The 24,290-nt window shown below is 46.4% G+C and overlaps 2 long non-coding RNA genes across 3 annotated transcripts; one reads left to right on the top strand and one right to left on the bottom strand.

Annotated features, from left to right (window-relative positions):
• Positions 1-623: 623 nt before the first annotated feature.
• On the bottom strand, positions 624-24,157 carry LOC140534750 (uncharacterized). The gene is made up of 3 exons (XR_011977448.1): positions 23,586-24,157; positions 21,474-21,647; positions 624-1,822 (listed from the first exon to the last, which is right to left on the bottom strand). It is a non-coding gene; the product is annotated as an uncharacterized lncRNA (long non-coding RNA).
• Positions 9,814-19,588, top strand: LOC140534751 (uncharacterized). Of its 2 annotated transcripts, none has more exons than XR_011977449.1 (6): positions 9,814-9,912; positions 12,841-13,715; positions 13,911-14,000; positions 14,358-14,469; positions 15,373-15,564; positions 19,355-19,588. It is a non-coding gene; the product is annotated as an uncharacterized lncRNA (long non-coding RNA). The 2 variants fall into 2 exon arrangements; XR_011977450.1 differs by having other exon boundaries at positions 9,815-9,912; positions 12,841-13,561; positions 13,914-14,000.
• Positions 24,158-24,290: the final 133 nt, after the last annotated feature.

Below are 24,290 nucleotides of genomic sequence, written 5' to 3'. Positions count from 1 at the left end.
AGAGAGAGCTCCAGAGCTTCCCTGGGGCAAAGGGAGTGGTTATTCCAGAGTGTTTCCTGGAAGGAAACTCAGGCTCTGCTAAGCAGAAGTGCTGGCCCCAGGATCTCTGTGGTCTGGGTCCAAACCTGGGTTCTTGCTTCCTGACCAGCCTTCCCACCCATGCCAGAGGTTGTCCATCAGGCCTGTGGCCAAGGGAAGTCACTCCCTTTGGGCCTTTCCTAAGGAAAGAGGACTGGCTTTGGTTCTGGCTGTCCCACTGAATATCTGGGTGGCCCTGGTACAAACAGGGTGAATGGCCTCTTGGCATTTTTATTGTTGTTCACATGTTTCAGTCTTGTCTGACTCTCTGTGACCAAATGGGAGGTTTTCTTTGCAAAGATACTGGAGTGGTTTGCCATTTCCTTCTCCTGCTCATTTCAAAGATGAAGAAACAGGGTGAAGTGACTTGACAGCTAGGAAGTGTCTGAACTCGGGTCTTCCTGACTCCTGGCCCAGCTTTCCTGGTACTGTGCTACCCAGCTGCCTCTTCTTGCAGGCTTTAATTTTTAAAAGGCAGGGATTGGAAGTATGTTAGAAACCATCTAACGCAAATCCTTTCTTGAATTGAGAATCTTCAAAGACAATCTTGATCACCATGTTTTTGCCTTTTTTATATTCCCAGCACCAAACATAGTCCTTAATGGTTGTTGACTAAATGCCAGAATGAATGACCTACAGGATAACATATGATAGGAATCCCAATTAGGCATCAACTTTCACTATAGGAACACATACAATTGTCAGGAAGTCCTTACACTGAGCAGAAGTTTGTATTCCTGCCCCTTTCCCCACACTGGTCTCATTGGACCATTTTAGAGCTGCACAGAGTAAGTCACATAGCCCTCTTCTTGATACACCCTCAGAACTCTGAGGGCACTGAGCAAACACCTAGATCTCTTGGTGCATCTCTGGCATTTTAAAAAATGACACCAGAAACAACTAATGGTTTTCCTTTTTTTCAGCAATGCCTGTAGGTTTGGGGTTCTCCAAACTTTTCCCAATGAAAAATCCCTTTGACTTCCCCCAAGTCTTATGCCTGGAAGGGGAAGGGAGAGATAGCACATAACAGGTACTGTCAGGAGAGCTCAGCTGCTCTCAGCATGACTGTACCTGTCTGTGTTTCTTTCTTCCCTGGGATGCCCTGTGAGGGGTGGCAGCCCACATGCCAAAGAAACAATCTGTGTGGCTGGGCCATACTCTACCTGGCTTGGAGATCAACCAATCACTCCAGATTGAGCCACTGCAGACCTCCCTTTGGATGGCTTCCCACTACCATGAAGCAATTTTTGGAAACTTTTGGTTCAAATACTCAAAGTAGGAAGTACAGAATGGTCTGTGATTTTTCTTTGCTCCAAGGCATTTAGTGAAGGGTACCATAGGAAATGTTCAAAAATGCCTCTGTGATCACTAGCTAGACTCATGGAATGTCACAGCTAGAAAGGATCTCAGGGATCACCTAGTCTAGCCACTTTAAGGTCAACAAAACTCTCGGGGAGGGAGGAGGAAGGGAGCAGCATGAGTGTGGTACTTCCCACTTTACAGAGGAGGAACTGAGGCCCAGAGAAAGGACCCTGCATGAGTTGCCTCTGGTGAGGGTCACACAGCTAGTAAATGTTGGAGCTGGAATTCCAGCCTAGATCTCTCCTGATGCCAAGGTCAAGGCCCCTCCGCCATCATAGACATCATCCAGGTCCCTTCCTCCAGCTGAAGATCTGTGATCCAATTCAATTCAGCCAGCATTTCTGGAGCAGCAGCTACCATGGCTGAGGCTCTGTGTTGGGTCCTGAAATAAATAACAAAATGAGGCATTCTCTTATCTCAAGGCATATCCATTCTACAAGAGGGAAGCTGCATGTGTGCATGAATGATATGGTCATCACAAAGTAACTGGGGAGAGAGCAGGTAGATCCAACTTGGGGGAGCCAAAGTACCATGAAGAGGAAGAAGATTTCAGGGCTGGGGGCTGGAGGCAGTGTAAGCGAAAACACAGAAATGTCATGAATGGGAACCATGAGTTGGTCCATTTGGCTGCATGAAGAGGAATGTGAGACATGTCTGGTAAGAAATTCAAGCCAAATCATGGAGAGCTAAATGCCAGAAATAAGAGTTATTACTTTGTTCCAGGAGGTGATAGGGAGCTATCCAGAAGGGGCACACTTAAACCTCCACCTTTGGCAGTGAGGACGAATCAGAGAGAGGAGAGGCTGAGGACCAGCTGTCAGGGATTCTCTAGAGAGAACTCACTCTCCACAGAGGGTAAAAGTGGGGGCTGATAATATTTAATATAAATTTTGGACTTTAATAAGGGCCAAAGTTTGAATTAAGAAGAGCCAGGACCTAATAGTCTCCTTTGTTATCTTAAGTAAACTCAGAGAATGCCTTTTGGTATGTCAGGGAAGCAAATGGGGCTGACTTAGTAACTTCCTTACCAGACCCTTCTCCTGGCATCTTAGTGATATGGAAAAACACAGATGTCCTGGGTTGTAATTTCAACTTTGTCAACGCCGTTAAGATACCCTTTCTTGTGTCTGAAACTTCAAGGGCCTGTTTATGACAGGATGCTTGCCATCAGAGTGATGGGATTTTCTCCTTATCATATGTCACGGAGACATATGCTACAGAGAGGTAATTCACACAGCTTGGAATTATAAAACCCAATTGACACTACTTTGTTAATTGTCTTACTAGATTTACAATTTGTTCAACTAGGAGAGTTTCTTTCTCATGGTAAAATGTATTTAAGTCAGTCGATTTCTGGACTGAGTCAGTCAGATAATCTCTGGCTCCATAACATTATGTTACCGTTTCTTTAAAGGGAATTATTTACTTAATTACATCATAAAATGTATCCATTTAGCCTGTTGCCTTTTCTTTAACCAACTAAACTTTTAGGTCAACAGAGCTCAGAGCAGACAATTCCTGGGCTCCCTCTCAACTCAAGAATTCTGTAAGTCAAAGTTTCAGCTGTTAACATCTTCAACGTGACAGAGTACAGAGTTGAATTTGAAGTCAGAGAACCTAGTTTCACATCCCAATCAGTTATTTGATCAATGAGCATTTACTAAACATAAGTGCTAGGGATGCAAAGAAAGACACCCCCCCCAAAAAAACCCAGCTGCTGCCCTCAAGTCTAATGGGAAGCCAACATGCAAACAATTACATACAGACAAGACATATTTAAGACAAATTAGGGGAGTCTCAGAGGAGACAGGGAATCCATTTTATGGATGAGCAAAGTAAGGCTGCGAAAGTCTCAGAGGAAAGGTACTAAGATCCAGGAGATCTGGGAAAGGCCTCTTGCAGAACATGGGATTTTAGGGACTTGAATGACCATGGGTAAAGACACTTAACTACGCAACCTCAGTTTCCTCATCTGAAAAATGTTGGGGTAGAGCTGGATGACCTCAGAGCTACCTCAAGCTTGGAAATCTGTGAATTTATGGAATTCTAAGGATGAGTGCTACATAAATCCAATTTGTTATTATTGTTAATAATGATGTCCTTTAGGTAACTATTGATTAAAGAAGTGATATGTTAGACATATAAACTTGGGAGTTATGCACATAGATTTCATAGCTGAGATTAAATTTGCAAATGAAATCCAAAAGGAGAAAAGAAGTAAGAGGATTAATATCTGGACTCCAACCAGCCAAAAGGACCTTCTTGTAGCTCCTCATATGTTATGTTCCATCTCCTACCTCCATGCCTTTGCATTGACTGTACCCCATGCCTAGAATTCCCTCCCTCCTCAGCTCTACCACTTAGAATCACTTGTTTCCTTCAAAACTCAGTTCAAGTGTCATCTTCTACATGAAGCTTTTTCTGAGCTCTCTACTGGCTGGTGTCTCCCCTCCAAAAAACCACTTGGTAGTTCTTTTGTGTTTTGTATATTCTCTAGTTACATGGTTTTTGCTCTCTCTAGAATGCAATCTTTTTGAGGATGGGGATGATACATTTTTGTCTTTCTGTCCCCAAACCCTAACACTGTGGCTGGCACATAGTAGGCTTTTAATCAAAGGTTTATTGATTGGCTGATTAGAAATCTGAAGAGACAGCAGTCACCAGTATAGAATTCTCCTTGCCTTTGCTTTTCCAGTCCTGTTCCCTGCCCTCAGCTCCATTCCCTAGCTCTTCCAGGGCAGCTATACTGGAGTGGGTGGGAAAGAAGTGGGACACTCTCTCTAAAGGTACAACCTCAGAACAGCAGAAGGCAAGAGTCAGCCCAGGTATTTTTATCACTAATCCCCCAGGGACAATTTTTCTCCCTTTAGCAAGGCAGCCTCTTATTTAAAAAACAAACACCAGCTCTTCTGTCCCCTCACTCACTCTGCTCAAGCCTCCCTCTTCTGCAGCGTGGTACATCTGAGCCTTCACTGCCTTTTAAGAACCTCCTGGAGCAGGAGAGGGGACAGATGACCAGCCCAATCCAGCTGACCAACCCAATTATGTACTCCCTGAGAAAAGTAAGGACCAGTGCAAGAGCCTTTCCTCCAACCCCAAGACTTGCATCCCCTTTCTCTCTTACTCTGCTGGCTGACCCTGGCTTTGGGGATCATGGTCCTGACTCTGAAGAAGCACCTGAGAAAGTTCAGAACCTCCATCTCCATAGTCATCACTGAGATCCAGCCTTCCCTCCCCCTCCCAAACCTGCCCATGCATCCTGAGAGCATTTACTGGATGGAGCTTCTCCCTCAACCCCCAGGAATCCTCATCCCTTCAAAGCCAAAAATGGGAGCCCCTGAGAGCCGTATCAAGGACTCATGGGATGAGTATGTGCGCTTGCGATGGTTGGCACCCACGTGGGATCAGCTAACTAACGAAAGCTGAGTCCCTTTTGCCTCAAAGGATGGTATCCCCAGCCAGCAAGTCAAAGCTATCAGCCCTATTAAAGCACCCCTGCCATAGCCTCCTAACCTTGGAACTGGGTGAGGAAGACAAGCTGATCTTTGCAAAATCCAAGATGTTCACTGTGATGGACAGCAAGGTTTGGTGGGCTGATGGCCCTGACCTACAGAGCATGCCAGATGATCTTAGTCTAGTGAGATACACTTTCTGGGCCTTGGTTTCCCAATCTGTAAAATGGAAGACATGAATGCTATTATCTCTAAGTTCCCTTCCAGTACTAAAGAAAATCCTGTGATTATATGAATCTAGAAGGGCCCTGAAAGAGCAGATGTCAGAGCTGGGATGGTCCTAGAACTAGGGATGTCAGAGCTGAGAAGGGTCCTAGAGCTGGGGATGTCAGAACTGAGAAGAGTTTTTCTAAGGGAGATAATAGGATCAGAACAGCTTGATTTTAGAAGGTGGAACTTCAGCTGAGTCTTAAAGAAAACTAAGGATTTTCAGAGGAGGAGATGAGGAGGGAATGCATTCCAGACATGGGAGGCACAGCTTATACAAAGGTTCAGGAGTAGGAGATGTATTGTTATACGGGGGAACAGAAAGAAGGCTATGTTGGCTGTGCTCAGGTTTGCATGAAAGGAGCAATATAAAACGAGGCTAGAAAAGGAAGGTTGTGAAGGGCTTGAAATATCAAGCAGGGATTTTTATTTGACCCTAGAAATAAAAGGGAGATGTTAGAGTTTATGAAGTAGGCAAATATTTGGAAAATCACTTTAGCCGGCATGTGCAGTAGTCTGCAGTGGGGAGAGACTGGAGGCAGGGAGCCCTGTTCCAGGATGTCGAAGAATTCCCATGAGAGTAAGGAGAGATTGAGTTTGCACAGTGTCAAGTTCCAAGCCCTCTTTGGAATTTAAATGGGCATCACTCAGGACCAGAACTAAGCAGCGAAACAGGGCTGGGACGTTATCCCTCTTGGTCGCCTCAACCAGGCTGTCTGGCTACAGCAGAGAAAGACCCACGAGACCCATTAGGTTCCAGGAGGTTAGACCCACAGAACCATAAATGGATTCCAATAGGGAGTGGGCCAAATTGGTGCGTGACAGAGCCGTAAATGGAAGCCATGAGGAGCTGGGAGAGACTCGACCTTTTCAGAATGATGTCACAATGGGCAGCCAGACCTCCTCCAGGCACAGCTCCTGAGGCTTCTCTTGGCAAAAGAACCTGAGTTCCTAGGTTCTCTTGGGGGAAAGGCTGTGGAATTCCTCTCTCCACCCCAAAGCCTTTGAGATGGAGTGGAGGGGGGGGATTGGATTTCCATAACACAGACCCCAAGAGACATTCACCCTGAAGTGTTATAATGGTCAGAGACAGTTCAATTCAATGGGAAGAGTATTGAATTTTGGGTCAGAGGATTTGGGGCTGAAGTCTGTTTCTGCCCCTTAACTGAATGCCTGTGTGACCTTGGGCAAGTCAGCTTCTGGTTGCCTCAGTTTTCTCACCTGTAAAGTGGGGATAATAACAGTGCCTCTCTCCCAGGGTTGTTATGGGTACCAAACAAGATAAGATTTGTGAAGTTCTTTGAAAACCTTAAAATCCTATATAAATTCTGGTTGCTATTATCATTGTCATTCCTCCCCCTCCCCCCACCCTTTACGGGTGAGGAAACTGAGGCCCAGAAAAAGTTAAGTGACTTGTCCTAGGTCATATTAGCAGTAAGCATCAAAATTGGAACCCAGATCCTCTGAATCTAGGACCAGGACCTTTGTCTCCAAATACCTCTACCCCAATTAAATGTTTGTTGAATTGAGTTTTATTGATGCCTTGGGTTTTGATGGGGACAGTGGGTTGGATCAGGTTCAGGACATGGGGCCCTGGCTGGGGGTAACAGACCCATGGAGAGGTCCTTAGGACCCTAAATGGCTGGGGATGGGTGGAGGAAAGGTGTTACCAAAATTCCCCATCTCTGTAAGGGAAGGGGCTAAGGGTTGGCTCATCATCTGGGTCTTTTAATCTGGTGGTGCGAGGCGCCCTCTTGTGGCAGAAAGTAGGCATAATGTTGGGCTAGTTCTATCTTGGCTCTCTGCCTGGGCTCCCCTGGCCCCTGGGAGATGGAAACCAAGCAGTTTGATAGGATCACCAGTGTCCAGACCTACAGTCTCCAGTTACTCATAAAGCACCCAAGTCATGCACCTCCATCCTGCTCATCTCATTAACTTCCCTCAAGAGGTGAAGGTTTTCAGCCTCGGACACTCCACACTTACCAGCTGTGTAATCTTGGGCAAGTCACTTAACCCTGATTGCCTCACCTCCCTCCATCCAAAAAAGAGAGGGGAAGGACTTGACCAGAAGGAGATCTTTGCAGCAATAGAAGGTCAGATTTGCAAAGAACCTCAGAAAACAGGCAAGTGGCTTCCCACCCCTGCTAAGTTTCCTCCTCTGTAAAATTAAGAGGTTGGACTGAGGGAACCTCAAGTGACCATCTACCTATACTTGTCACGACTCTTTTGTCCCAGACAACAAACTGCCCTCTTCCCTCAATCTGAGGAAGAGGGGTCCAAAGCTCTTCTTCCAACAACCCTGGCCAAGAGTCCACAGGGTCTCCTATCCCTAGGCTGGGCCTCTCACTCCTGATCTTTCAGATTCAACTCAGAGTAAGATAAACTGAGGCTGGGGAAGCAGGAGGAGAAGGTACAGACCCCTATCCTGTCTTATCTTCCAATCTACCACCCTGGCCAGAAGCTCGCCTGCTGACCCAGCACCAGGCATCTCCCTGTGGATTTCTTCTCTGACTTCAATGGATGAACCAGGATCAAAATCCAGGACTGTCCTGAGCCCTCATCCTAACTAGTCCAATTCTCTTTCCATCATACCAACCACATGGCCTGGATTCAGGCCCTCATTTTTTGGAGCAAAGCAGGGAGCAAGGAAACCTAGCCTAGGGACTGGGTTCAAATCTGGTTCTAGTCATTTAACTTCTCTAAGACTCAGTTTCCTCATCTGTTAAATGATGGGGCTGAGCTAGACAGCCTCCCAGGATTCATCTCAACACTCAATGTATGGTCCCAGGTGTATTAGAAATGTATGTATGAAATGCTATGGAGAGTTTTCGGGAAAGGAAAATTAATTTTGGTGAGGAAAGAATCAGTTTATGAAGGAGATGGCATTTCAGCTGTCTTGAAGGGGGATTGAGATTTCAGCAGGAATGGGGGGAAAGGAAACTCCAGGTATCGGGGATGGAATGATCAAAGAAATAAAAACCAAGAAAAAAATAATAGAACAATAAATATACCACATTAGCTGGAGGGTAAAACATGTGATAGGGAGCACAATGAGATTGGATCAGTGTGGTGTGTGTTTCATATCAGTCAAAGAGTCTTGACTTTATTCTCCAGGCACTGGGAAGCTTTTAAGCTGGGGAGTAACATGGTCACGACCTGCTATTTTGGCAGCTGTTTGGAATATGGTTTGGAGAAGAGAAAGATTAGAGAGAGGAGACTTTTACTTTTTCATCTTAAGTAAGATCCATTAAGAGCCTGGAAAGGAGGAGCCGAGTAGCACAGAAAATGAGTATCCCTCTGGTGCATGACTGTACTAGGTACTAGGGACCATATAGTCAATATAAGGCAGGCAGACCCCTGCCCTTCAGGGTCTCCAAGTTTAGCTGGAAACTGTATCAGACAATAAATTAAGAAAACACCTGTTAAAATTTAATGAACATTACAACAAAAACGTCAAAAATTCCACTGACCTGGGCTCTGAGCAAGGTAACAGTTTTGATGAGATATGGTCCCTGTCCTCCCCAAACCTCTAGTCTAGTAGTGAGTTCAATATTTATCACAAGTATTTATCAAGCACCAAGTGCACTAGGCACTTAGAATACAAAAATAAAGCACAGATGGCTTTTTTTTTTTTATCACATAATAAGCTTAGAAGAATCTATGTAGCGTAATGTATAGAGGGATAGCCCCAGAGTTAGGAACACCTGGCTTCCTGCTTCTGACACATATTAACTTTGTGAGCAAGTCACAGTGCCCTGATCAGCCCCTCTAAGACTAGAAATTGTCTATCTGCATCCATGGAAGAAGTTAACGTTCTTACCAGGGGAAGTCACAGACAGATACGGGTCAAAATGAAGTGTGTGAGAGAGGGTCAGCCAAAGGGCTGTGTGATGATTGAGTAGGGAAAGATCATTATTGGTCATGTTGAGGTTAGGAGTCAGCAGCAGGGGATGTGCCAGGGGAGGGCTGGGACTAGCCCTGGAGTGAAGGCCCTTGTTGCTCAGTGCCTCAGAGAGTGCCTCTTTTCCAGCAAGACAGGACAAAGCCTGACTTCCTCCTGGGACTTCTCTTCCCAGTTTGTAGGTGAACTCACATTACTGTGCCCAGGTCATGCAGACACCCCAATTCAGACCAAGGCTCCCATCTGCTCAGCCTCTTTAATATGGTTCTGGATTTCCTTATGAGTAAATTGGTAAGCATTCTTAAGTGCTACAATAACTACAAGCTATTATGTGGTTTTTTTATTACTAGATACAAAGTGAAGCAGTGTCTGTCCTCAGAGAGCTTACATCCTGTATAAACCTTAGAGCCTTCTATTCTTCTCTAACCAACTAATCCCCTTCATGGGGGCAAAGTTCTAGAGTGGAGAGGGACCTTGAAGGCTTTCTTGAGTCCAGATACTGCACTTACAGATGAGAAAACTGAGGCCCAAGAAGGAGCTTACAGGCCTTTGTAAGAGCAAGGAAAGTGGCATTTGTTTGTTTGGAGTTGTTTTCCAGACTCAGGCTAAATTGTGAGCACCTGAGGGTTCAGATCCCTTTGAGCCTTGGTGGTTCACAGCTGTGCCGAGTCATGTGGGTTTCGTGCCTGCTGACTATGAGCCAATCAGGAGATAAGTCTTCATTATATATACTGGGAGGTTAGTATTTTACTTTGGAGGTTCGCTTATGAGAGGGATCTTGTGATTACTTGGATGAGACTGAATTTAGACCCCCTGAGTGCTGAGATGTAAAGGCTCTCTCGATCCAGGGATGTAAGTAAATTGTATAGCAGTATTGCTCCGATTCAAGCAGTAGAGCCCTGTTTGTAGCTTTTGATAAAGATAAAAAGGTTGTTTGTTGAATAGATGGAAGGCTTGGTAACTTTGGGAATGTAAAAGATAAAAAGGTGTGTCTGGAAGTGTTTGTTTGAACTGATTAAAATGATTGTTGACCCCTCAAAAGTTGCCTTTCCTTTTATAAATGAAGATTTAAGAATCTGTGAGAGTAGGCCCCCCTGTGTATGTTGGGGTGCTTACTGATAATACCCTCTCTAGTCCAATTCCCACATTTTACAGTTGAGGAAACTGAGGCCCAGGTGGAAGTGAAGCAGACTTACCCAAGATAAATAAATGTTAACTATTAGGTCATAAGATCATGACTCATAGATTTAAAGGGACCTGAGACGCCATTTAGGCCGACCCCCTTCATTTTACAGATGAGGAAACTGAAGCCCAGAGAAGTGAAATGGCTTTCCCCTGTCGCTAGTCACATGAGAGAGAAAGGGACAGAGCTAGGGTTCAAAATCTAGTGTGTTTTTTACTATACCGTGAGCCTTTTGAATAATTTACTGCATGACCTTAGGCGAGTCCTTTCCACAGCTGTAAAACAAGGGAGTTTAACTAAACCCTCTCCAACAACCTTTACAGCTTTAGGGCTGTAAAGTTTTGTAAAACTCCTACTTTAGGATGTCCTCCCACTCACCATCTCCAAGCAAGGGATAAACAAGGAAACCCATAGTAGGAAATAGAACGGCATCCTCTCTATTACCTTAAAAACTCGACCAGATATATGGGTTGCCCCTGAAGTTTACAGAAGATACCCATGGAGGTTGTTTACTTCTCCCAATTCAAAAGTGCCACAATCCTGTACTCAGGCAAGGCTTTGATGGAGGACCAGCTGGAAAAACAATCTGTAACAACAGATCATTCCACCACCCCACCCTGTGCACACTGGGAAATGCGGTTGTAGTTTGGGACCACTTTTTGGCAGAACTTAGGTTTCTGATTAAGGAATCAGTATCTGATGGCAATAGATGATGAGATGGATAGGGGACGGGCCTTAGAGTTAGGAGGACTTGGGTTTGAATCCCACCTCCAACATTTGCTAGCTGTGTGACTAGGAAAACCGCTAAACTATCCTGGATCTGGGTTTCCTCATCTGAAGATGGGGGTAATAATAGCACCTATTTCATAGGGTTGTTGTGAGAATCAAGTCTGACAAGGTGGGGAAGGGAATAAACATTTCTCAGTCACCAGCTGTATGCTAGGCACTGTGATTCTCTCATGTGATCCTCACAACAACCCTGGAAATAGGTGTGTTATCATCACTTTTTGCATTTGAGCAACCTGAGGCAGACAGGTAGGCAAGACTTGAACCCAGGTCTCCTTACTCTCAATAAAGAGTTCCATCCTCCTGCATGAACCAAAACATAGCAAAAATAGCTGCGGGACCATCTCCAGTCATCCTGATCTCTATCTCCCCACTGGATTCGGATGGCTCCAGAGAAGAAAGTGAGTGACCTCGCACAGCCCTGTCTCACTTAAATCCAATTCACTTGCATGTCATGGCATCATCTTCCTGATGTCATGGTCCTCTTTGAGAATGAGGGACAAATGAGAACAGCAAAAGTGGTTTAAATACCATTAGTGCTTTTCCAAAGTACTTTACAGGCATACTATTTGATGGTCAAAACTACTCTGTGAGGAAGATAATTCAGGAATGAATATTCCCAGTGTAGGATTCATGGTAAAGTAGAAAGAATACTCTAGTTCATCTAACTTGTCCATCCCCCTGTAACTCAGATATGGCATCACATCTTCCATCTCTAAGTCTTTGTACAGACTGTCTCCTAGCCCTGAAATGAAATCCCTCTTCATCTCCAACCTTCAAGATTTCTATTTTCCTTCAGGCTGGTCTCAAAATAAGGCATTTTCTGCCTGATTCCAGCTTCGAATTCCTCTCTTACAAAACTACTGTGTATATGCGTTATATACAACCAACACATATACATTATATGCAATACATATACAAAGTATATAGAGTACATATAACACACAATGTATATATACTTGTATGCAATACATATACAATTTATATACAATGTATGTACATTATATACAATACATATTTGATGTATATACATCATATATACACATACATGCATTATACATGTGTATGAAATCTTTTACAAAACTGTGAGATTCCTACCATAAATGGCTTTGTCTGAATCGAGGCACGCCTGCAATGCCCTTGCCCATTCCCGAAGAGCAGACATTGATGGCTCCAGCTCCAGCTCCAGCTCAGGGGCCGGCCTCTGTTCTCTCACAACAAGTTTTTCATTCTGTCTCCACTTGAGCAGCACTGCAGGTGAGGCCCCAAGGATTCCTCCTCACCCTGGACTCTAGGTACTACAAAAGTAGCAGTGTGAGGCTGACCTAGAGGCAGCTCACTAGAGTGGGGAGAATCCTGGCTCAGGTGTTAGATACTGCACCACTTAGCCTCAGTTTTTTCATCTGTGAAATGAGAGGTTTTGACTAGATAATCTTGGAGAGCCCTTCCAGGACTAGAGTGGTGACCCCAAGATTTCTCACATTCCTAATCACACGTGGTATCTTCCTTGCATCATATCCACACCAGATTCTGCTAAGAATGAAAGAGGCATCAGAAATGAGGTTAGCCCAGAGAAGACACTTGGCCAGGGGTGGGGACACAAGGGAGGAGCCATGTGAATGGGGAGGGTACCCTCCTCTGGGGAAGCTACAAAGAAAACAGTTGAAACTGAGGCTGCAGAAAGAGAGGGAGAGAGAGATGGAAGGGAAGGAGGAAGGAAGGAAGGGAGGAAAGGAGCAGAGGAAGTCAGGGATGAGAAGCAGGAGGATTCTGGAGGCATCCACTTTCCCAAACCCTGATTTCATCCACAGAGCTGGAAGGCACTTGAGACATCGTTGAGTCTGACTCCCTCATCTCACAGAGGAAAGAACTGTAACTGTAGGAAGCATGTCCAATCACTTCATTTTACGAAGAAACTGAGTCCCCATCAATTGACTCACCCCATGTCAAGAACAGAGAAAGCAAGGATCCAGGTTGGAATCTGATCCCAAACCTTTCTGATCCCAACTGCAGTGCTCCATCTACCTTGTCACCCTCCTCTCTGGGCACCTCATTCTCCTGGCTACAAGTTTAGCTGTTTCCACTCCTGTTTCTAGAGCACTTTGAGGCTTTAAAAGGACTTTCCTTCTGACCCTCTTGTTTGGTGAATAATTAGTTTCAGTATCATTGCTCCCACTTCACAGAAGAGGAAACAGGCTCAGAATGACTTGCTCAGGGTCACGCTGCTACTAATCGTCTGAGTCAGGATTTGAACCCATGTCTCCCAACTCTGGATCTGATGGCTTTTCCCAAGACCATGAGCAGTGTGAGGTCATTGGATGTAACTGAGGAAAGGATCGCCAATCCTATACCTGGTTCCAGCCCTCATCCTTCCCTTCTTCCCCTCAGCATCAAAGTCCCCCTTCCTTTGGCTGCAGCTCCTAACCCCTGAGTGACGTCTGTTCACCGACCCTGTAACCTTGCTGCTATCAGAGCCTAACTTGGTAGCACCAGATGGATGATGGAAGGCAGTACTAGACACATTAGAGAGAGGTATGGTCCAAGGGAGTCCCGACAAGGTATTTCCTGAGAAGCCAACCTCAAACAGCTAAACAGAAATGGAGATCCCTTTAGAGCACCTACACCACAGGAGACTGAGGAAGGGACATCAAAGTCCCATGGACACCAGGATAATCCTGGACCCTGGGTAGGTGGGGGGAGCCTAAGTGGGACTCCATGGGACAACCAGGGAACTGAGGTCTAGGGAAAGATGGGAGGAGTGAATGGAGGGAGGAACAGAATGAACTGAGGGCCCCAGACAGAGGTTAATCTCCAAAGTGATTCAGAAATGCATCTTTGGAGGGACCAGGTCAAGTGACTCACATTGGAAAATTCTTTTCAGTAGGAATCCCTTCCAAGCACTGTCTGCAGAACTGATAAGTTGCTACTGATTGATGGAGACACCTTCATTTTCTATTCCCACATGGGAAAGGTATGCTTGCCACTCTAATAATAATAATTGCATAATAATTAAACCTTGGCATGTCTCCACAGCTGCCTCCTCCAGCCCAGCTTAGAACATTTTCTTATCACCAGCATCTCTGTCCTTTTCACAATATCCCTGTGAGGTGGGGAAGGGCAGGCTAATACACCCCCACTTTGCAGATGGGAAGAGCAAGGCCCAATTTGTCCCAGGTCACACCAAGATGATTCAGCTCTTGTTAAAACCATCGTCTGCCATGTTTGGAGAAACCAGAGGATGTCAGACTCGCTGCATTCCTACTAGGAGTTATTGGCTTTGCCATTCCACGAAAGCTCACTCATTTCCATTCATCTTCTCCTTTCCCAGCCCCCAGCTCTATGACCTTCAAGCCCCACCTTCTCCATGAAGCCTTCCTCGATCACCCCTAGCCGCAACCATCTCTGATCCTGACTGATGTTGTCATGTCTTCTTTTCACTCGTGAGTGTCTTTTTACCCAGCTACTTGTGAGCTCCTTGAGGGCAGGCAGACACGGTGCCTTTTGTTTCTTTGTGTCCTCCGTAGCGTCCTACACATAGTAGGCATGCTGGCTACATATTGACCCACTGGCCAACTAAATTTGGAAACTCCAAAACCCTACCTCAGGACACATCTTTACTTCCTTCCTCTTTTTCTTTCCTTCCTTCTTTCTTTCCTTCTTTCTTCCTTCCATTCTTCCTTTCTTCCTTCCCTTTTCCCTCCTTCCTTTTCTTCCTTCCCTTTCCTTTTTTCTTCTTTCCTTCCTCCCTCCCCTTCTTTTTCCTTCCTTCTTCCTTCCCTCCTTTCCCTCCTCTCTTTCTTTTTCTTCTTTCTTTCTTTCCTTCCTTCTGACTCTCTCCACACTCACCCAGTTGTACAGAGATACCTGGGTGGCACAGTGATTTGAGTATAGGGTCTGGAAACAGAAAGACTTGAGTTCAAATGTGACCTCAGACAATTTATTAGCTGGGTAACCCTGGGCGCTTATTTTACAGATGAGGAAACCAAGGCAAACAGGGTGAAGGGACTTGCTCAGGGTTACACAGCTAGTAAGTTCCTGATTTGAACTCAGGACCCCAGGTTAAGAACCCCTAGTCTAAGGAATTTCTGGGTGAGGACATTCCATCCTCAGGAGTAGATAGCAGACCTGCTCTGCCTAGAACACTGAGAGGGCAAGTGATTTGCCCAGAGCTTATGTCAGAGATAGGATTTGAACCCAGGGCTTCCTGGTTCTGTTTATAATAACAGTGATTTCTACCCTTCACTTCACTCTACCTCTTGTGAGTGCAAATATGGTCCATTTTATAGATGAAGAGGTAGAGACCCAGGGAAATAAAGAGGTTTTTTCCCCCCTTCTGAATCCAGGAGCTACTATCTGGCCCAGGATGCAAGGACAGCAGCAGCCACTGCCATCCAGGAGTTATACCAACACTGATACCTGCTCTTGGGGCCAGTCCAACCCTTCCATGCAGCCTGAGTCCTAGATAATACTGGACCATACTGGTGCCCAGCTCAGAGCTCCTCAGCCTCAACTGCCCCTCACAGCAGCGACTGTAGGTAGGTACCATCATACCCAGCCTGAAGGTTCAAGGTTGTACAGCAAGCTAGGCTATAGTCCAGACTCAGACCCACTCAGTTGCCAAGCCTTGGGCTCTGGCCCCAGAGCTGCCACTGACTCACTGTGTGACCTTGGGAATGAGGCTTTTTCTCAAGGGCAAACTGATCCCTAGAAAGCCTGTGCAAAGGGTTTGGGGATCAGTAGGTCACAGATGGCCTGGAACTGTGCACAGGATACCCTGACTCTACCCTCCCTCCCTGGAGGGCCCTCCCTTCACTTCACCCCCATTACCAATAGCCCTTCTTGGAACCTGGAATTGGAACATATCAGAGAGAGAGGAAGACAGCACTATGTGCTCCTTGGGAGCTTAGTCTCCTGTACCTGTGCTGTAAACTCCAGATCATAGTTTAGAGGTAATCTCAGGAGAGCCCACCAGGAAGGCTCAGGGCCAGGAGAGGCTGGTGGGGCAGCCACAGGCTGAGCAGCAAGGATTTGAGTTACAAGACAGACTGAGTCCGTGGAGTCAGGCCAAGGGATGGTTAAAGGGGAAGGACAAAAGCTGTCTCCAGGAATCTCACTGGCTGAGCCTCAAGGAGGTGAAGGGACTCTTTCTGTGTCAGCAAGCATTCTGGACAGAGAAAAGCCAGGTCCAGTGGATCTGGCCAAAGCCTTAACTAGGGTGGGGTAACTGGAACTCTAAGTCACAGTTCCAACAAGGGTTGACAGGGGTGGGGTTTGCTTCTACCTTGTGTGATCTGGAGACCTTTCTTAAGTCCTATGGTTGTGGTCTTCCACAGGCTTGTGCCCAGCCTGGTATATTGGTTAAAGTGCTAACATTGGCATCAGGGAGACCTGCGTTCAAATCCTGCCTCAGATGCTTAGTAATCACACAAATGCTTCACCTCTCAGCCTCAGTTTCCTCATCTATAAAACAAGAAGGTTAGACTGGAGAGCTTTAGAAAACCCCTTCCATTTCTCAATCCATGGTCCTATGACCCCTCTCTAGGGGCCCTGTCTATCTCTGAGAACTCAGCTTTCACCCTGGGTGCCACTGCTCCTCCAGTGTATTTCCTTCCCCAAGGTGACAGAATGAATAGTTGCCACTTTTGAGGGCCTGTTCCTGGGTAGGATGACCTTCCCACAGCAGATGAGGCAAATGCAAAGGACTTAGAGCTGAAGGGATCTGGGTAGTCTAACCCTCTCATTTTACAGAAGAGGAAATTGAAGCTCAGAGAGGGGGAGAGGCCCCACCAACGTCACACAGTTAACTACTGACAGGGCCAGCTCCCCTCCAAAAGGCCCCTCCAAACCCTGGTGCCTGCCAGATGCCCTCCAAGGACATTGGACATTCTTTATACTCTACTTCCCTTGTAAAAGCACGCAGAGTTTGGGTTACCTCCTAGGTCATCAGGACAATGCCCATGAGCCTCCAGGCAAGGCTGACCTTGGCCCTGATCCCAGGCTCTAAATTCCCGACTTGATAAATGAGCTGCTCAGAGACCTGGATCCAAGCCCCTGATTCCTTGAACTGGGCTTGTCTTTCTATAAAACCAGGTTAACGATGCTTCTCAGGACCCAGCGAAGCTCTTTTGAGTCATCTAGATGAAAGAGCCAGCAGGTGCTAGGTCTCCCGGGGGAAGCTGGACCAGGGGGATAAGGGTGGGGCAAGACTCACATCTCCTGTCCCCAGGAGAGGAGAGAACCTGCCTGAACAATCCTGCCCAGGATTTTTCAAGGGCCCCTGAGGTAAAAACCCAAGGGCCCAAGACCAGCCAAACTTGTTTCTCTGGTGGAAAGAACCCCAAGGGAACCACACCATGAAAGCTTTCCCTTCACCCCACCCAGGACTGTAGCCACTGATTAACCTGTGATGGGTCAAGGCATTTAAAGGCTATATACTGCACTACTTGGGTCGCTAATGACGGCCAAGGAGGAGGGAGAAGACCCCCAGTAAAAAAAAGATGCCAATGCACTTCCACTCCCCCACCCATGCAGGACATAGCACACTCCTGACTAAGGGCATCCTCAGGATGGCCCAGGACGGCTCTGCACAGTAGAAAAGGAATTAAACGCCCATGGTCCATGGCTAGTCTCTTCCTGTGGGGTTCTGGGAACATGGTGGCAGCCTAGTTAGATGCAAGAAGCATGACTTTGGAGCTGGAAAATCTATAGGCCCAGGCCTGGCTCTGCCATCAACCCACTAGATGATTTTGTCAAGTTACTGTGTTCCTCTAAGCCTCAGTTTCTTCATCTATACATGTCATGATTCCTGCTCTGCTTACTATCATAGGAGTGGGACTCAATGAGATAATGTTTGCTAAGTGCCTTATAAATATAATCTAATATGATTTTTTTTCCTAATGTACTCTTGACCTGAAGTCAGCCTTCAGCTCCTGGATTCCTGTCCCAGTAGGTGAAAAACAGCCCCCCTTACTTGGCCCACTTTATTCCACCTCCTCTCCTTATGGAAGGGACAGAGGGAGATAGAAAAGGAGAAGGAGGGAGGGCCAAAGTCAGCAGTATACTGCTATGCTTAAACTCTCTGGAAAAAAAAACAATCAGGAAACACTTTTAAGTTTAATCTGCATTATTTTCTATCATTTTCTTAGATCTAGACAATTAGCAAAATAATGAATCATAACCTTTTTGTAATTTGCTGATTTCCAAGATGTCAATACCCGCGCTGAACATTTAAGAATTGTCTCTTAAAAGCCGGTTCAAGCTGGTGACAAAGGTGGCTAAGGCTTCTCCCAGCTTTAGACATGATCCTGTGTTTCTGGATGCGGTCTAAGTCCCAAACAATAGCCTCATCCAGGTCTGTGAATCCACCGATGTGGCCTCCTACCCTGGAAAGCCCTTCTATCTCGGAGCCTCACTGTGCCTGCCCCCATTCAGGTCCTTCCTTCTCCCTACCTTCCTTCAGACTGCGCCCCCAGACCCAAATGCTCTTTCTGCTTGGTACTGCCTCAAGGCTCAGAAAGTCTTTCCTTATCTTGTCAACTGTCCTCCCTGCCCCAACCCTTCCCCCCAACTTTGTTGGATTTTATTTGGTTCTCTCATTCTCCCCCGCAATACCACCCCACCCCCACCCACAGTGTTAATAAATGCTTGTTCTGAAGTGAACATCAGTTGGCTCTCTCCAGGGGAGGACTCTAGGAGATCACCCACTTCCTTTCTCTCCTTTGGTGGTTGGGCCATGTCTCATTTCATTTCCTGCAGGCCCCTCTTGGGGCTGTTTGGGTGTAACAGCTATTCTGAGGTCTTACATATTTCCTCAGAGGAGTTCAGGCCATATTACCAAAAGCATTCTTCACACCCATTTCACAGACAGGGAAACACTGAGATCCGGTTCAGCTCTTGGGAGTGAAACCTAGAGGTTCTTGACTTTCTGTGACCCAAGGTTGACTCTCCCTCAAAGGAGGCAAGGTAGGCTTTAGGAATTTGTTTCACGAAAATGAGGAGGGGGTCAGCTCTTTCTCTTCTCAATTTGAACTGTGACTAAGAGCTCTAAGGGTCCTTCCAGCTGAAATCTATGTGCCCATGGTCGCTTGTCAGACTCACAAGGCAAAAACATTAATGATGTTCTGTGGTGATGGGGAAGGTCAGGGTGGAGGATATAGGGATAGATTCAGGCGAGCCCTGACCCAAAACCCTCTGGAGTCCCTAATCTAGGAATACTTGCAGGCTTGGTCTAGACTGCTACCTCCCAAGAGGATAAGAACCCATATTTTTTTTTAATTTTGAATTCTGATTAATTTGTTTTTGCATCATCTTCATTTCCCCATATAGCCTTCTCCCTTCTACCTCCCAGAGAGTCACCATGCCTTACAAGAAGAATAAAAACAAGTGGGGAGAGGTGAAGTTAATCAATACCTTAACCAAAGTGACCCCTTCATTTTAGCTTCCAAAAATTTCTTGGACTCTCATATGAGAGAATATAAGCTCCTTGAAGACAGGGACAATGAATTCATTATGTAAATGAAACATTGTGAATTCTTAATAAAGGCTTGTGGATGGATGATAGTAGGTGTGATGGGGTGCTTGTGCTTGGGGCCCAGTTTTTAAAAAATCACATTTCTCCCTGGCCTCAAAACACTATTCCTGACAGTTTTCTCCCCAGCCTAAGGACACTGCCCAGCAATAACTCATGAGTGGGCCCCGGGAAGACAAACTATCTTTCCCTGCAATTACTCATGAGTGGGCTCCCAGTGAACTACCCTTCCCCATCACAAGAACAAGCTGACCTCTGAAGAAATTCTCTTGTAAAAACAGGACTATCTTGTAACCACAGAATTATCATGTATTGATTCCCAAAGTTACCATATTCAATCCAGAGGTCAAGCTATAGATATCAACTCTCAAAGTTATCTTGCTACAGACATAACAGATCAAAATCACATCCCTTAGAAACCCCTTCCTTGGTTTCCAGTAGTAAATGCGCCAGTGACTAAAGTTGTAAGTTATCACCTAATTAGCATATCTGCCAGATAATCCACTACTTTTCCTAAATAAGCTTTAGCATCATTCCTGTTAAGCTGCAAGTTCCTTAAGGAGCTCAGCCTGCCATATTGATGTTACAATAAAACTTTACCACCTTGCCTGAAAGAATGCTTGAGCCCTCATTCCAAACAATCCTATCCTGTACTCCAATCCTCAAGGGGGCCCTGAACCTCTCAAGCCCCTCTCAAACTGCATCAGGCTCACTATTTAGTATGTGTTGATTTAAAAGGCTAGACAGAGGCAGTGTGGAGTAGTAGAGTACTAGCCTTGAGACCAGGAAGGCTTGAGTTCAAATCCTCCCATAAACACCTAGCTAAACCTAAGCAAATCAAAGTATTTCTATCTCTAGAAGTGGGGAAGGACTCTTTAAAGCTCATTTCTAGTCCTCAGAGAAGAGGAAACTAAGGCCTAGCAGGGTGACATGGCTTGACCCTACTTTCCCCAGTTCTACCAGATTCACTCAACCTGACACTACCTGTGTGACACTGGGCCAGTCCCTTCTCCTCCATGGGACTCAGTTTCCTCCTTTGTAAAATGAAAGTGTTTGTTGGACTTTATGACTCTAGAGTTCTGATCTGATGACCTCACTGAGCCTGTTTCCTCATCTGGAAAATGGGGATAACAATAGCACCCACCACAAAAGAGTTGTTAAGAGGAGCAGATTCAAAGTTTTGCAAGTCTTAAGGCCCCATATAAAAGCAGTACAAAAAATCCCCAAGAAATTCAAGGAGGCTTTTGCAGGATATTAATCACAACAGCAGCTCCAATACACTCAGTCTACAAAAAACAAGTTTGCCTTATTCCGTGTACTGAGTCATGGGCTCTTATGTGGTCATAATGGCAAAGCTGGCCTTCCAGGTGCAAAGTATTATCTCTATCTCTCCTCCCTGTGCTCCAGGGAACCTCAGGAACTGCCCCAGCCCAGGGTTGATTTGAGGGTGATTGATTCCAGGAGTCAAACTGGCAGGATCCTCCCAGTAGAAATGGACTGTGGGCAGTTCAGTGGCCTTCTGAGCCTCAAGCCACTTCAATACTCATTCATTCATTCTACAAAGATTTAGTACTTAGCACTTTAATATTTAGTACGAGAGCTTCCAGGGGGCAAATTTGCCCTGGAAAGATACAAAGAAAAAAGACCTAACCCAGTGCCTGCCCCCAGGGAGCTTCCATCTTGGCATACTGGGCTCAAAGCAAAACAGTCCAAGACAGAATGTGAAAGGCCACAAATTGATGTAGGTGAATGGAAGATGGAAAAATCACTTTTTACCGTGGAAGTATTCTTTCCCTCCAGGAGAAAGCGAGGTCCTTGAGGGAGGCACTGGACTTGCTTTTGGCTTTAGACCTGCCCAACACTACTTCAACATGCATATGGGAAAGCTGGGACTCAGATATGTTAAGGGATAATTACCCAAGGATGTCCAGAGCAACAGCAGTTGGCCTTGAACCAGTGTCCTCTGGCTCCAGAGCTAGTGCTCTCTCCATTTCCTCGATGGCAAGGGATCCCAGGAATCCATCTGCCTACCAAGCATTGGCATTTTGATCTTCCTTTGCCTCCAACAAAATATGAATCCATGAGTCAACCCTGAAAATAGGAAAACATACCTTCTGTAGGTTGAATAAATTGTATGTCTTCACTCAGAAATGTATCACTGTTTTGTAGTTGTCAGTTAAAGAGGGTTTTTGTTAATGCTCACTATGTGAGATGAAATGTGTAGAGCTCTAGGATTCGATGGGAAGAAAACAAAAATCCTGCTCTTGAGGGGAGCCTAACGGGGAAAGCAGCATGTAAACAACTAAGTTTCTGTAGGTACTACACAGTTAGTAAGGTGATTTCAGCAAGGGAGGCTCTAACAGCTGGGGCACCAGGGAGGTGGGATCTAAGCTGAGTCTTGAAAGAAGTCAGGGAAACTGAGAGGGCATTCTCAGCTTGGGGGATGGCTAATGCAAAGACACTGTGATAGGAAAAGTGACAGAAAAGGAGAAGGAAAGAGAAGAGAGAAGGACAAGGTACAGAAAGGACAAGGGAGAAGAGAGGAGACAGAGGAAGGGAGGAAGAGAAAAGGAGAGGAGGGGAGGGGAGAGGAGAGGAGGGGAGAGGAAAAGCAAGGAAGAGGAAAGAGGAGAAAGAATGGGGGAGAGGAGGGGAGAGAGAAACAAAGTGCAAGAAGGACAAAGGAGAAGAATGAAAGACAAAGAGAGGGGAAGAGAGGGGAAGAGAAGGGCGAGAGAGGGAGAGAGAAACTGTAGTTGTAATAGAATGCTTAGAATCTGAACCCAGGCCCTCAGTCTCCAAATCCATTGCTCTTGTCTGGTAAAACAATTAAGTCTCACCTCTGAATAAGACTAGAAGAACTTTAGACAAAGCATTGCATTTGGAGTCAGAGAACTTGCCTGAGTTTTGTTTAAATCCTGCCACCCCATGAGACAGTGGGCCTCAGTTTCCTCCTCTGTAAAATGAGAAACTGGATGGCTTCTAAAGTCCCTCCTACTCTAAGTGTGAGCCCCACCTCCTACTTCCTCACAGATCTCCAGCTCTTAGTACAATGTTAGGCAAATAGTAGGCCAACTGTCTCCAGGCCTGGAAGGAACCTTGGAGAATTCTTAACTTCTTTTAGGACTCAGCAGCCAAGAGGCCTCCATGGACTTGGGACCCATTTCTCCTGTTCTGAGGGGCTTCCTCCACCTCCTTTAAATGTTCAGAAAATCCTTACACTGGATCTTTTGTCCTTGCACACTGTATCTGCCAGAAGTCAAGCCTGGCTCCCTCTGCCCATCCCCCAATAGCATGTCCACTCTCTGAGGACAGAGGCTGAGCCGTTTGTCTCCATACCCTCCTCCTCCAGTTTCTAGCTTGGGGCCCTGGGTGAAGTAGGTGCGCAATGTTTGTTGAGCTGAATGGAGTTGGTGGGGGTTAAGGAATAGGTGTCAGAGCTGGGCCTCCAGGCCCTTGGATAAGAACAGAGTGGTCTCAGAAGTGGCACCCAGGGCAGGCAAGGCTGGAGAGGGTCCCCCAGGCAGAGAGAAAGTGTGAACAAAGGTGGGGAAGTAGAGATGGGCACAGGCTTGTCACTTGGCAAGTGATCCCAGCTGGGAGACTGCTCCAAGAAAGGCCAACAAGGGAAATGCAGGGAGGACAAAAACCTATGTTTTGACGTGGATGCTGAACATTTTAAAAGCCTTATTTCATTTAACTGAGACTTAGAACTAAAAGGAAACAAAAAACAGATATTGTCCTTCAGCCTGCCTCCATCATTTTATAGAGGGGGAAACTGGGGCACAGTGGGTTGATGTAACCCACCCGCAAGAAAAAGCAGTGTCAGCCTGCAGACGCAGGTCCTCTGACTCCAAATCCAGACTTTTCCGCACAAGATGTTTCCTAGAAAGCTGATTGGGAGCCGCTGAAGGCAGGGGAAGGGGAAGAACACGGATTTATTAAGACCTTTACAGACATTGGGAGGTAGCTGCCATGATAATGCCCATTTTACAGTTGAGGAAGCTGAGGACAGAGGTGGTGACTAACCAGTGGGTTGGGGGTCTTCCTGTCGGTGGGGTGGGACCCTCACACTTCCCTCCTTGACCTTGTTCTCCCACTTGGGTGAGGAGTTGGGGGCGGGGGGAGGACACTGCTGGGAGGATAGAGTCTGGAAAAAGCCTGAAACTTGCCAGCATCCTTCCCCTCTGCCTTCTCCAGACTGACTAAGCCAGGGATGCCAGCCCTTAGAGAATGGGAGGAACTGGGAAGGGAGGAGAGGAGAGGGAGGGAGAGGAAGAAAGAAAGGAGGGAAGAAGGGAGAACTGGCCACAGGCACAAGAAGAGTGAAGAGGAGGTGGGGGGGAGGAGAGGGAGAGGGGGAGAAGGGGAGATGGGGGGATCACAGAGGGGAGGAGAGATGGAGGAGGAGGAGAAGGGAGAGGGAGAGGGGAGAAGAGAAGAAAGGAGGGGAAGACAAGGGGAAGGCGAGGGGAAAGGAGAGGAAGAGAAGGCCAAGGGGGAGAAGGCAGGATGGGAGGATCAAGGAGGAGAAGAAGGGAAGGGGGAGAGGGGAGAGGAAGGGAGGTGAGACAGGGGGAAGGTCGGGGGAGGGGCTGAAGGGAGGAGGGAGGCCCGGGAAGGGCGGGGCGTGGGGGGGTGGGGCGCACCCTCGTTCTCTCAGTGGTCGTTGCTGTGGCGGGCGCGGCCATCAGTTGCCCTTTTTGTTCAAAACGCCCAATGGGAGGGTGAGGG

The sequence above is a fragment of the Notamacropus eugenii genome, chromosome 3, assembly GCF_028372415.1.
Source record: "Notamacropus eugenii isolate mMacEug1 chromosome 3, mMacEug1.pri_v2, whole genome shotgun sequence".
Lineage (NCBI taxonomy): Eukaryota > Metazoa > Chordata > Mammalia > Diprotodontia > Macropodidae > Notamacropus > Notamacropus eugenii.
The sequence above is the reverse complement of the archived record's forward strand: the minus strand, read 5'-3'. Positions and strand labels throughout refer to the sequence as shown.